The sequence below is a fragment of the Heloderma suspectum genome, chromosome 5, assembly GCF_057233095.1.
Source record: "Heloderma suspectum isolate Gila_16-S chromosome 5, 16-S_ref, whole genome shotgun sequence".
Classification (NCBI taxonomy): Eukaryota; Metazoa; Chordata; class Lepidosauria; order Squamata; family Helodermatidae; genus Heloderma; species Heloderma suspectum.
This window is the reverse complement of record NC_139462.1, coordinates 102,030,395-102,043,104: the sequence shown is the minus strand read 5'-3', so window position 1 is coordinate 102,043,104 and position 12,710 is coordinate 102,030,395. Positions and strand designations below refer to the sequence as shown.

The 12,710-nt window shown below is 41.6% G+C and overlaps 1 protein-coding gene across 1 annotated transcript in view; it reads right to left on the bottom strand.

Moving 5' to 3' along the window:
• RBM47 (RNA binding motif protein 47) overlaps positions 1–12,466 on the bottom strand; it is a 54,767-nt gene extending 42,301 nt beyond the window's left edge. Inside the window, exon 1 of the mRNA XM_084856934.1 lies at positions 12,402–12,466. The gene's annotated coding sequence lies outside the window, so the exon portion shown is untranslated. The remainder of the gene's footprint in view (positions 1–12,401) is intronic.
• Positions 12,467–12,710: the final 244 nt, after the last annotated feature.

The following is a 12,710-nucleotide window of genomic DNA, read 5'->3' as shown; positions in this document are numbered from 1 at the left end:
AAGAAATATTGAAGTGGGGCGATACTACAGCTATGTGCTACTTCGGGGAGGCTCAACTCCAAATTTTCCATGGAGGGAGCACCCCTTTTGCTACTTCCATGCACGCTACATGTATGCTCATTCCATTTACTAAATTTCTGCAGGCTGATCCAGAAGATATATACGCTACATCCAAATTGGCTTCTCATGCGTGCTGCCCTTATTGCTCCCACATCCCTCTGCAGTGCTCTGCTTTCCAGCAGAATTCCTCCAGTATCTATTTTTGTGACTGAGAGCATCTCTACACCAGCCTAAAATCCTGCAGTTAAAATGGGGCTTTCTGCTTCCATTTTAAATGCAGGATCACAACAGACTCCCTTTACACAAGCTTCCTCCCCGCCGCTTTCCCCCTTTATCTGAGTCCTCCATATATTTCATTATACAGCCACTAGATGGCGCTGTGGTCTAGCTCCTCTTATTGAGAGTTTTCATCTTTTCACAAGGGAACACAAGCAGTACTCAAGTGCTGTAATTTGATAGCTCATTATTTCCGATTGTTAAAAAATGGAATAAAGGTAATTTAGTATGGGAGACACCTTGGAGGTTGATGACGTCATCTAAAGGACCAGCAAACTTCCGTAAGTTTCTCAATAACAGGATAAAAGCTCTGTGTGAAGAAGCCCTGGGCATCTCTGTTTACAACCGCGACCATATACTCTTCCACATTTTAATTTTTCCTGCAGTCAGGTGCACTGAGACTGTCCAGGAAAGGCTACATGGGCTTTTACTTATGGCCAACAATGGAGTGGGGCGTGCATGTAGCTTGTGTATGTTTCAGCAACTAAAAAGCTTGGAGTTCTACGGCCCCAGAGCGAGACAGCAACTTGTTGCAACAATTGCATGGCTCAGCACTTGACTGAGCCAACTGGAGTTGGCACCTCTCCAAATCACCTCTCAGACCTAACAGATTGAGGATACAAGGATTTGTCCATTTAGAACAGTTCTGAAATAACCTAGTACACTGGTGGTCATTGTCTGATCTGGGTCTTGTGACGGCAAAGGCAATGTAGCTGGCAAGAACAAGCTTCCCCGTTTCTCACACCAGTAAACTCCCCTAAATTTTTATAGGGATTAGGGACTATCACCTGACCTGCTCTGGCCTACTGCTGCAAGGAGACTGGCCTCCCTGCTGTTCCCTGTTTTGAGTAGAACTGAGTGGTGATAGATAGGCTGTATCCTTGTATGAGATTTCTCAGGGCACTAATTCAAGACCCACTGCAGGTTCAAGTCCTGACAATCAGCTTACTCATGAGCAAATGACTCTTGACCAGAATCCCAGGGCTGAGAAAATGCATGCTGCCAAAGAAAACAGCTCCAATGCAGAGGGAATTACTAAGAAGTAATTCACAAAGCAGCGGATGCTCCTTTCCCCAGCTGCTCTGAGTCTATGCTGGATGGTTCCAAGTCTTCCACCCATATATGGGACCGGTGCAAGTAAGTACTTCAAATACAATGGCCATAAAAGATACAATTTGGAAGTCTTAGCTCTTGAGAGGGAAAACAGTATCAGTTCTTTTATCCTTCACTATGCTATTTGCAGCACGATAGTACTGTAACGGAAAAACACAATGAACAACAAATTCTGGCTGTTCAGCTGTGAACATTCCATTTCATGGTACTGTTGACCCAGACTGCTTTATAAGGCCATTTGACATATGCGTCAAGCAAATTCAGATTTGCCATCAAGTGTACACTTAACAAGAAGCTGCAGTGAGTTCATCTCTGAGTGAACTTGTATGATTCACATCTTTGGAAAATGTGTGTGTTGTATTCACATTCTTAGATTATTATTTTTAAATGTAATTCCCGAAACTACCAATAGCTTCATAACTATTGACTTTGAAATGAGCTACATGCTTAGATTTATCTAGCAGGAAATTACCTGAAAACCAGATGTGTTTAGGTAATCCTATTCCACAGCAGCCGAGTACTGTCCAGCAGTGGCTTGAAAGCAAGAGGACTAGCCACATGAGATATTTAAAAGAAAACTGAACATGGCAGTGGTATATTAAATGGTTTAATAATCTCAGGACTTGATTATACTGATTTGGCACGACAGTATATTAATTAACATCATGAACAGAAATACAATACAATTTTTTTGTATACTTTGACATGACATCTTGGTAACAGTGGGTTATGATCTTTACAGTGCAATCTTATACATGTCTACTCAGAAGTAAGTCCCACTGCATTCAGTGGGGCTTACTGCCAGGAAAGTGGGTACAGGATTGCAGACTAAGTGTACTTTCTAATGGGTAAGTGTGTCTAACTATTAATGCTAATCCCGTATAGTTCCTTAAAATACATAATACCATTCAAAGGTATTCTCTTGTACAAACATGCACAATACTTGAATGTTAGCACATGAGAAACCCTACCCAAGCTTAAAAGTCAACTGTTGCAGTGTCTTTACTGAATCTGGGCTGGAAGGAGCAATCCTGTATCTTCTAGACAGCGTCAAGGAGACATAGGGTTGTTCAGTTTCCTGCCTCCGGGTTCATAGACAGGGCTCCAAGCTCAGAGCAAGGAAGCCACACTCCCCTGCCCCGGCCCCCTCATAGCCAGCATGCAGACAACAGTGCTGGCTACCCCTCCACGCTCACAAAACAGAGTGCAGAGATGGGGAAAAGGAGGTGTTCCCAGGGGCAAGGAGGGGAGGAGACTGGGGCAGCAGTCATACGAGGAGTCCTATGGCCACCCCAGCCTCTGTCCCTCCCTGTTGATAGGCGAAATCGCCCATCTACCTAAACTGCAGAGCAGGAGGTGTGAGGTGCCTCCTGCTCTGCATTGGATACTTGTAAGCCTCCCAGTTCGGAGGCTTACGAGTAGCCAGGGTGCATATCCCATAGGACTGCACCCTAAGTTAATTGCTGGTCAAGCTTGGAAGTCAGTCAGTTTATTAAAAGCAATAAGGCCCCACAATGGCAGGCTTGGAAATAATTCCTTCTCTCCATTCACAATTGTGAATAGGGAGAAAGTACACCATAAGATAGCATTTCTTGTTTCTGAAATGTTGCCATAGCATATTTCTAAGTAAGACACCGCAGTGCACAGCACCACTCTTGTCATATAGATATAAAGACAACTTGAATAGAAGCCTGAAATTCCCAGTCTTAAGGGGGGGGGGAATCTCTAGCTCTTATGGAAGTTATCTTCGGGAACATCTACAGAACTACCACATCTCCCATCTCCAACATTAATTACTGGAACACATGGGCTCTGAAACATCTTCCCCAAATCACTGAAGCCTATGGCTTTAGTTTGTTTGATTTACAGAACTGAATAGCAATGAATAAAATACCAAGGGGAATAACTTAAGTAGACTCTGGCTTAACGTCTTCCATATTTCCCCTCCAATACACTTGGGGGGATGAGGCAGGCCTCATTAACTAGAAATGGATTCCATCTAATGAACTTGATAAGCATCAGACCAATTTTCAAGCAGTTGTCTTTGGCAGAATTGCAGGAATACATATATCACATACAATAATGCAAAAATTATGGATTTTGCATTTTTTCATACAGCTCATTAAACTAAACCAGTCAGAACTTTAGGGAGCAATCCTACGGCCGCTAGACTGCAGCTAGACAGACATAGGATATCTGGTTTTCCGGGAACTGACCTTCCCCCACAGCCCCGTCCTCCATGCTTGCAAGGGGAGCGTGGAGCAGCTGAAAAGGGGCGTTCTGGGGCAGGGAGGGCGGAAATGCCTGTACGACACATCCAGTGCGTCGTACACCAGCCTCCTCCCCTGCTCAGCCCCCCCTGCAGCTAGACAGCCACAATTGGCTGTCTAGCCAAAAATGCAGGGCAGAAGGGGCACAGAGGGAACAATCCCCTCTGTGCTTCTCCTGCCCTGCATTGGATGGGTGGTCGCCTCTGAATTCAGAGGCGGCTGCCTATCTGAACAAGATTGTGCCCGTAGTCTACTTTTTAAATGTGCATTTTCCAGGCAGTTATAAAAAGTCTCTAGAATTTCCCCTTCTCCCTGACGCACATATTGAGAAACAAAAAAATGAGCACTGAACATTTTTTATGCTTTCCAAGACTCAAGTGCTAATATTAGGAAGAGGAAGAGTTAGCATGTGAAGCTGCCTTAATTTAGTATAGCCCAGTTCAAATGCAACATTTCCAGTTCTCAACCATTTTCAGAGTGGTGTCTCTCAGTGACATTTTTGCTAAACATGATTAGCTCAAACTGCAATTTGTAAATCACAATTTGCAAATACCATGGCTGACGACTGTGGTTTGGAGCAGACCATGGTTAGCAAAAATATGAATGCCAATGTGATAGTACACCATGTGTGAGGAAGGGATGGGGGGGAGGAGCCCACAATTATGTGGGGTATTCGTAATCTACTAAATAGATAGGAGCCTGGGCAGTGTGATATTTGTGTCAAGCCTAAAAATCATGCAGCAGGACCAAGGTAAAATGTATACAGCCATCTGTTCTCAGTCTGGACTATGAATGGCTTTGAAACTTATCAAAATATTTAATTGGAGAGGCAATGGGTGTGTATGCGTGTGTATAAACAGGGGTGGGTTTTCTTGGAAGGAGTTGCTATGTTCCTATATAAGCAAGGCTGGGACCTCCCCTTGAAGCCAGAAAGCATTTACTGCAATACCAAGAGATGCTTCCAGCTTCTTATTTTTAGCCGATTGTGGCTGGGAGCTGTAGCCATAGACTGCAAACAGAACAAGCAAGTTGTCTGGCGGTCTGCATTGGAGGGCCCCCCCCCCCCAATGAGACTTCTGGAGAGACCAGGGGCATAAGACTATTCATTTCAGGGATAAGGAGGACTTCTTATACTCCACCGGTACTGCTGTTTGAGTACTCCATTTGAGCTCCAATTTGATTCAGTCTAAAGCTAACTAAAGCTAACTGCCAACCTAGCAGTTCGAAAGCAAGAAACTGCAAGTAGATAAATAGGTACCGCTTCGGCGGGAAAGGTAACAGCGTTCTGTGTACCTTGGTATTCAGTCATGCAGGCCACATGACCATGGAAGCATCTTTGGACAGCGCTGGCTCTTCGGCTTAGAAATTGAGATGAGCACCACACCCTAGAGTTGACACGACTGGTTGGGGACACCTTTACCTTTTACCTTTTTAAAGCTAACTAGTTCATTTCAGCATAGGAGATGCAAAACAAGCTTCTTGATAAACTGCCTTTTAGAATAACTTTACTGCTTTTAATACTTCCCAAGATAAATGTACCAATTCTATGTTTGAATCTTTTGAAGTTTCTGGGTACTTAGTTTTCTTAGTAGTAGAAGCAAAGTCTTGACTGAAGCACTAAGCTGAAGTTGGAACTCTGTTATATAAGGCTGTGTTTATTGTTATAATTAGCTTGAGACAATTTACAATCATCATAACCACTAAAACTATTACTGAAAGCCACCATATCTTCACTTTGGAGGCTAGATCAGGCTTCCTTTACAAAGTTTTCATTTATGTATTTAAAAACATTTATAAAGAAGGACATGATCTCCAATGTCCCAGTCTTACAGTTTCATAATGCCAATAAACCTACAAAGGTTAGAACTACAACTCCAGGTTTCAGAATGGATGCCAGTTACATTTTGCTTCTTACCACCTCTTACCAAAGCAGAAAAATGCTATGCACAAATAAAAAACAAGTGCCTTGCTAGCACTTGGATATGCAAAAAGTTTAGAGGTATCTACCTGGTCTGTCTTCATTTGGACTCCTCACAGACCACAAATCCTTGATGACCTTGATAAAAAGAAAAGATTTAGCCCAACTACCATTATGATACCAACATCTTCTAATACGAAGGACGAGTTTCAATCCAGTAGTCAAACATGCTCCAGGGGCGTGTTTCTACGCTATCGGCTTCACTTTGTTTGTAACTTTGTTGTGAAGTTTCCCCAATCGCATCTTCTCCTTTTCCTGTTTCTACAGCCCTTAAAGACCGGGGTTAGCATTGCTGTAGCCTGGGGCTCTGTGTTGTTTCCACTGAGCTCTAATCAAATTATTTTCTTGATGGCTGGGTGGAGTCTGAGTGGAGACTGAGTTGGGTCTGATTACCTCATCAGTGTTCCCACCTCCTTGGCCGTGTTTCCAGGACAACAGAAGGAGAAGCTAATGGAGGAGTACCGGATTTTAAAAAAGGAATCAGCTTTGCTGTGAAAAGAAGCTTCCCCCCTCTCCCCTCCTTTGCCTTTCCCCTGAAAGTCCAGATGCATGTGCATTTCAGGAGCAAGCCTCACTGAGCACAATGGGAGTTACTTCTGAGTAGATACACATATGCTTATGCTGGGAAAGGGGAGAACACAAAGAGGGAAACCAGTCCCCATTTTAACCCAGAGGACCTCATTGACCACAATGGGAGTTACTTCTGACAAGACAGTAATGGGTTTGTTGTGGGAAAGAGAGCAGTACATGCAAAGACAGAAAACAGCCCCCACTGTAACCCACAGGATATCCAGAAGAAAGCTGTGAAGTACTTTCTTCCTAAGGCAATTCATTGGAGCCTCAAGATCCCCACTTGGTCACTTAGTCACACTTAAGGAATTGGGCTTTAAAGTGTGCCATTTCAATTGAGGAGGAATCTCTAAGTTCTGATGTAGGCGTTCAAAGGCAAGCCTCATCAACTGCAATGGGAGTTACTTCTGAGGAGATACTAATGGGTTTGTTGTGGGAAAGAGACCAAAACCAGCCCCTATTTTAATGCACAGGATCGCTATACGGAAGTTGTGAAGGAGTTACATCCTAAAGCAATGGACCGGAGCCTCGCGATCACGCTTAATCCCATTTAAGGAATTGAGGGTTTTGATATGTGCCCTGTCAATTGAGGGGCTTCTCTGTTATTTCTGTGGTCATTGAAAGGGCAGGCCTCATTCAGCACAATTGGAGAAAACACCCCTTGACTGGGGTTATGGGATGTGTTCTAGTTAGGGATGTACAGATTCCCCACTGTCTGTTCTGGTGGGGAATCCGCCCAGGGGGGAGGCAATCCTCCCCCCCTGGAATCTTCCGGAGTGGCTCTGCGAGGATTCTGTGGAGCCACCCGGCTTGAGGGCCACTTACCTGCTGGACCCGTCCCGTTCTCCGCCGCACTGATCGCCATTAAAAAAAAAAAGGCTATCAGTAGGATGTGCCCATAGACTTATACGCAAACTAGAGCCGTGAATCTTGTGTATAAGTCTATGTGTCCATAGACTTATACGCAAGATTCACAGCTCTAGTTTGCGTATATGTCTATGGGCACATCCTGCCGATCACCTTAAAAAAAAAAAGGCGATTGGCATGGAGTCGAACATGATGGGTCCAGGAGCAAGCAGCCAGATCCACTCCACGCAGAATCCTCCTGGAGCGGAAGTAAGTGGGGCTGATCCGCCGTGGATTCCGGAGGCTGGATTCCAAAGAATCCGGCCTCATTTGAATCCGCAGCGGATTTCTCTAATATCCCTAGTTCTAGTGCTTATTTTCAATGTTTTAAAAGTTGGTCCCTCAGCATCCTGCCCCAAAATGGTGATGAAACTTCTGGAAAACAGGGAGCAAAAGGGTTTGGTCACTGAGGTCAGAGCGACACACCCACAAAGGCTGGGCTACATGCCCCATGGGCAGGACTATGATACCAAACCCAGTGCGGTTGTGGAAACAGGTAAGTCATGGAGCCGAAGTAAGCTGGAAAAGTAGGACTATAACCAGTCTCAGAAGAATCAGTTTTTCCACGTTAAAATGTGGGGATGGAGCTGAATGGCCATGACGTCATGGAAACACAGAGATCTCACTGTGCAACCAGGTTGGAGTAAATTCCTGGTGGAAACACAGCCCTGGAAAAGAGTTGCTCATAGTAGACACTTTGTCATGAAGGCCCACAATGCAAGTAGATGCTTACTAGTTAGAGGAGGATAGTAAAGCTTACTCTCAGGTGGTGTACACTTTACTACAAGCATCAGAAAAAAAGCATCATCAGATCCAAAATGCTACTCATGGAGATCCAGAACTTCAATGTCTTAAGCTATAAAGACCTGAGCAATGCTTCAGAGATTACTTAGTCACTTTGCAGATTGTGGACAACTGAGTGAATTGGAAAGCTTAACAACAGAAGGCAACCATATTGTACCACAATTGTACCACAGCATGGTACAACACAGAATTGTAAATATAAAGGAATTGTAATATAAAGAAATCCTAGACCTTGTCCATCAAGGACACCATGGTCTAACTAAATGCTGCGAGCAAGCCAGGCAGACAGTATGGTATTGGGCCTGACATAAAAAACAAAATCTTATTTTGTGACTACTGTAGAAGAAATAGATCAGCCACAATGGAAGGAAGACTTAATCACTACACCCTTACCCTATAGACCTTGGAAAAGGCTAGCAGCTGACCAGTGTGAATTAGGAAGCCAACATTCTTTGATTGTCATGGACTACTATTCTAGGTACATCAAGATACTTCCCTTGCCTACAGAAGATACTTCCTTCTGCTACAGTATTGTTGCAGAACTGCATAATACTTTTGATCGCTTTGGCACACTTGATGAATTTGTGGCCAACAATATAAACCAATTTACAGCATCAGAATTCCAATAATTATCAACAGACTGCAAAGAAAATATTGAGACAGACTGCTCCACACAGTGCTGGTCACTATTTGATATAACCCAGCAAAATTGCTAATGGTAAGTCAAATCAGAGCACCCATTCCAACCCAAGAGATGAATCGCATTCCAAAATGTGCTGACCTGGAAAAGGTTATTTTCAGATTATCAAGCTAAGAGAGGTTATGAACACTTCTGTAACCAGCACAATTTAATGTGAGAACTGACTCTTGTCAAGAGACAACAGTGTATATTAAACTTGATGGAGAAAAAACATGGCAGACCCCAGCAACTGTACAATGAAAGACCCAGATCATATTCTGTTGAGACTGAACGTGGAATACTTAACAGAAAATATCACCCTTGCCAACTTCACGAGTAGTCCTTAAAATCCAAGTTCATCTTCCGCCTGAGCCATCTTGTAAGACTGGCAGTGACATTACTACTCAGATTGTAACTCACTCCACCTGAGTTATTCGGAATACTATAAGATTTAGAGATGAGTGACCCATTACCTGAACTACCAGTTGTTTCAACCGTACTGATTTATGTAATTGTTTCTTTAAATAAAATGGGGAAGATGTGTGAATTGTGTCACTTTATAGTTTAGCCATTAGGTAGCATTGGATTTAGTTGTACTGAGGTAGTTTTCTGTATCTGTTCTGTTCTTGTTTAAGAGAGACAATAAAGCTTCCTGACTTGTGTTGATCTAAGCTTTCCATGTCATCCTCCTTCCATACGATCCCCTTGTTCAAATGAATTAACCCAAGTCTGAACAGGGGACAAACCCAGGGCTCCCTATACGCTGGCTACATTAATCTCTCTCTCTCTCTCTCTCTCTCACACACACACACACAGTGTATAAAATAATTCAGCATAAAAAGCTTTCCACATACATTTATTTTTACAAAAAGATCCAAACTTTGCAAATACATTGATCTAACATTCCTGAAATCTCAATATTACCATTCCAAACGAAGTTCCTGCTGATTAGCTGCTCTCCCAATCACATATGCTAACCCAGTTCCTTTAGTGTATTTGCACAGGTGTAACTGACTGGAACTTAGTAAACAAGGATACAGATGACAACTAACAACGGAAAAACATTCATCTCACTCATATCCTTAGCTGTTTTGGCTGTCAAGGTCTCCAAAAGCATACATAGAAACATTTCCCACACAAAGTATAAGCAAGTTACTTAGTCCATTTTCCCAATTCAATTGCCCTTCCAAAAGAGTTATTCTTCTAGTGAAGGAAGATGCCTGTTTTCCCCCCTGTTTTTTAAACAAGGTAGTAGCTATTTTGTAAAATTCTACTATAAACAGAAAAATATGTCCAATGCCAACTTTTATATTAATTATAGTAATGGGCAATCAGAGCTGCAAACCTGTAATATATACTATTCTGTCATTCTTCAAAAGGAGTTCAAAAATAAAATCAATTAAGCTGTGTGGTGTTTTTTTTTAAGACATCCCACTAATCTGTTTTATAGTAAGGTTTCAAATGTATTAAGGCTGCACACTGATTTGGTAGAGAGTGTTACTGAAATTTTTGAGAGTGTCTTCTGGGTAGAATGCCTTAATGATTAAAGCTGTTAATATAAAGTAATATTGAAACACATTAAACATATATGTATTTAACAAATGCACTCTTAACTGAATCAAAAATTCACATTTACCATTGTATTATTACATTATCTCAACTCTCCTCTGTAGAGCTCAGATCAATGCACATGTTCTACTCCCCCCTTGTACGTTTCTGCCCCTGTGAGGTAGGCCACAGTGTGAGACTGTGACTGGCTCAAGGTCATCCAGTGAGCTTTGTAGCCCAACTGGAGATTTTAACCCAGGCCTCTCTCCCTGGTCCTGGTCCAACGCTCTACCACTAGCTAGACTCCACATAAAAATATCTGGATAACTGCTTTTGCAATTACTACTACAGTTAGGATTTTTTTCTGTCTGTTTTATTTCCATCTCTTCATATGGTATTTCTGGAAACAAGTTTAAAAATCCTAGGCAATCTGTTGTGCTAATGTAGTATCTTGTGTTACAAGACAGAGTGAAAAACAAATAGCCCAATTCTCTGTCTACCCAGAAGAAAATGGAAACTACTTCTACATAAGTGTGTTTAGCACTACAACCACAGGCTACTATTCTAAACATATTTACTAGGGTATAAGCCTCATTGAGCACAAGGGGACTTACTTCCAAGTAAACATATATTGGATTGCACCGTGCCTCTTCTCTGTTAATCCTCTGGTTTAAGTCTTAGTGACCAGCTTTAAAGAGCATGTCATCACTTATTCGACTATTGGGCGGTATAGAAATGAAATGAATGAATGAATAAATAAATAAAATGGCAACAGATAATACTATCACTTCTCTTTCAGTTTTAACTTGAGGCCTATTACCCAAAAGACAAAATCTATGAAACTTTATACACCATGAAGACTATTTAGGCACACTAACACCTACTACACATTGCAAAAAGTATCAAGAGACACAGATTAAGACAAATGGAAACATGCCTAAAACATTTGACACATCAAATGAAAAATGCTGAAGCACTAAGGGAAAACCTGTTTGCAAAAGGTAAAGCCCAATATAAGTCCTACTTATAATAGACCCATTGAAATGAATGGGACTTAAGTTACTCTAAGTAGGATTTATGTTGGATTTTGCCCCGAAGCTGCAAATTTGGAGACTTTGGTAAAGCACTGCTTCTAGGTATAGGGTTACTAGACTGCAATCATGCCAGTCTTTAGGATACAGGGATTAGGAAAACAACTACTACCCCGAAACAGGATTATTAAAGGCATGCCATACTAAAAGTATTTCGTTTATATTCGTGTAATGCAGCTTAAGGATGTTTTGGTACTATCTATTCTAAATGAACTGGATAGTATGTGGGTTCACCAAGCAAGTCCCAAGCACTACTCAAAGTATCAGTTGCTTTCAAGTTACCCCAGCGAGTTTTTCCAGGCAACAGAAATACAGAATCTTAACACAACAAACCAACACAGAGAAAAACAAGCCTCTTTTTGTTTTTCCCCTTCATTTTTAAAAATCTCCAAGTATCACTCTTGTATTGCTGTATTTTATACATGTTCTGTTGTACAGAGTAATAGTATGATGACCAACAGCGTAGGCATTGATGATAGTTACAAGTCTTACACATTGCATTCATTACATATAAAAATTGTTATATAGCCTCCCCAAAATAGTTACAAAATACAAAGTTGTATATATGTGTGGGAAGAGAGAGGTTATGATCTACCTCTAATTGTATATTATGCAGCTTCTAAGTACCAATAAAACCCTCCATTTTTAACCCTCTAAAGTCTTAGTTGTCTCTTTGCTTATGTCAGAACATAAAGCACAAAAAACAATACTGAAAAGTAAGCTCGTTTATAATGCTTCTATTTTTCAAATAGAACTAACATTTAGCAAAAGTTTGCACAGAAAGCAATCACTAAACATGTACGTTCTGGTTGCAAATCACTGAATTGCATATTTTTTATATTGCAGTTCCTTAGTTCATGACCGCCTGGCTGGTTTTGAGTCACATTAAAAACAAGATGTTCCCATTTTTTTAAAAAAATGTAAAACAAAAGCAAACCCCAAAGTCATCCACAAACAGTTGTTGAATGTTCACTTCCGTAAGTCACATTTTGCAAATTAATTACATGTTTTTGTAACTGGTTTCATTTTCATTTCCAGTTATGCAAACTGAACCCCTCTCTTTAAAGTCTCCTGATAGCAAGAACATGAAAAATATTAAAATGTACCTGGCAAGTACCTGGTGTTCACTCTTTCACGTACCTTCTCTCTCTCTCTTTCCCCTCCCACAGGCAGCTTGGCAATGGAATGCCCTTCAAATCTATGGCTGACTGCTTTTGGTAAATGTTTTACAAGACACTAAACAACCTTCTGTCCCACCCTCCATGCAAACACTACTGAGAACAGACTATAATGGTAACAAAGCATGCAGGTAACGCAAATGCAGCAACGACTCCAGATTTGAGATTTAATCCCAGCGCCCCGCACACTTTATCAGCCTCAGAAAAAAAGGGGGGGGAACCTTAATACATCAGTTA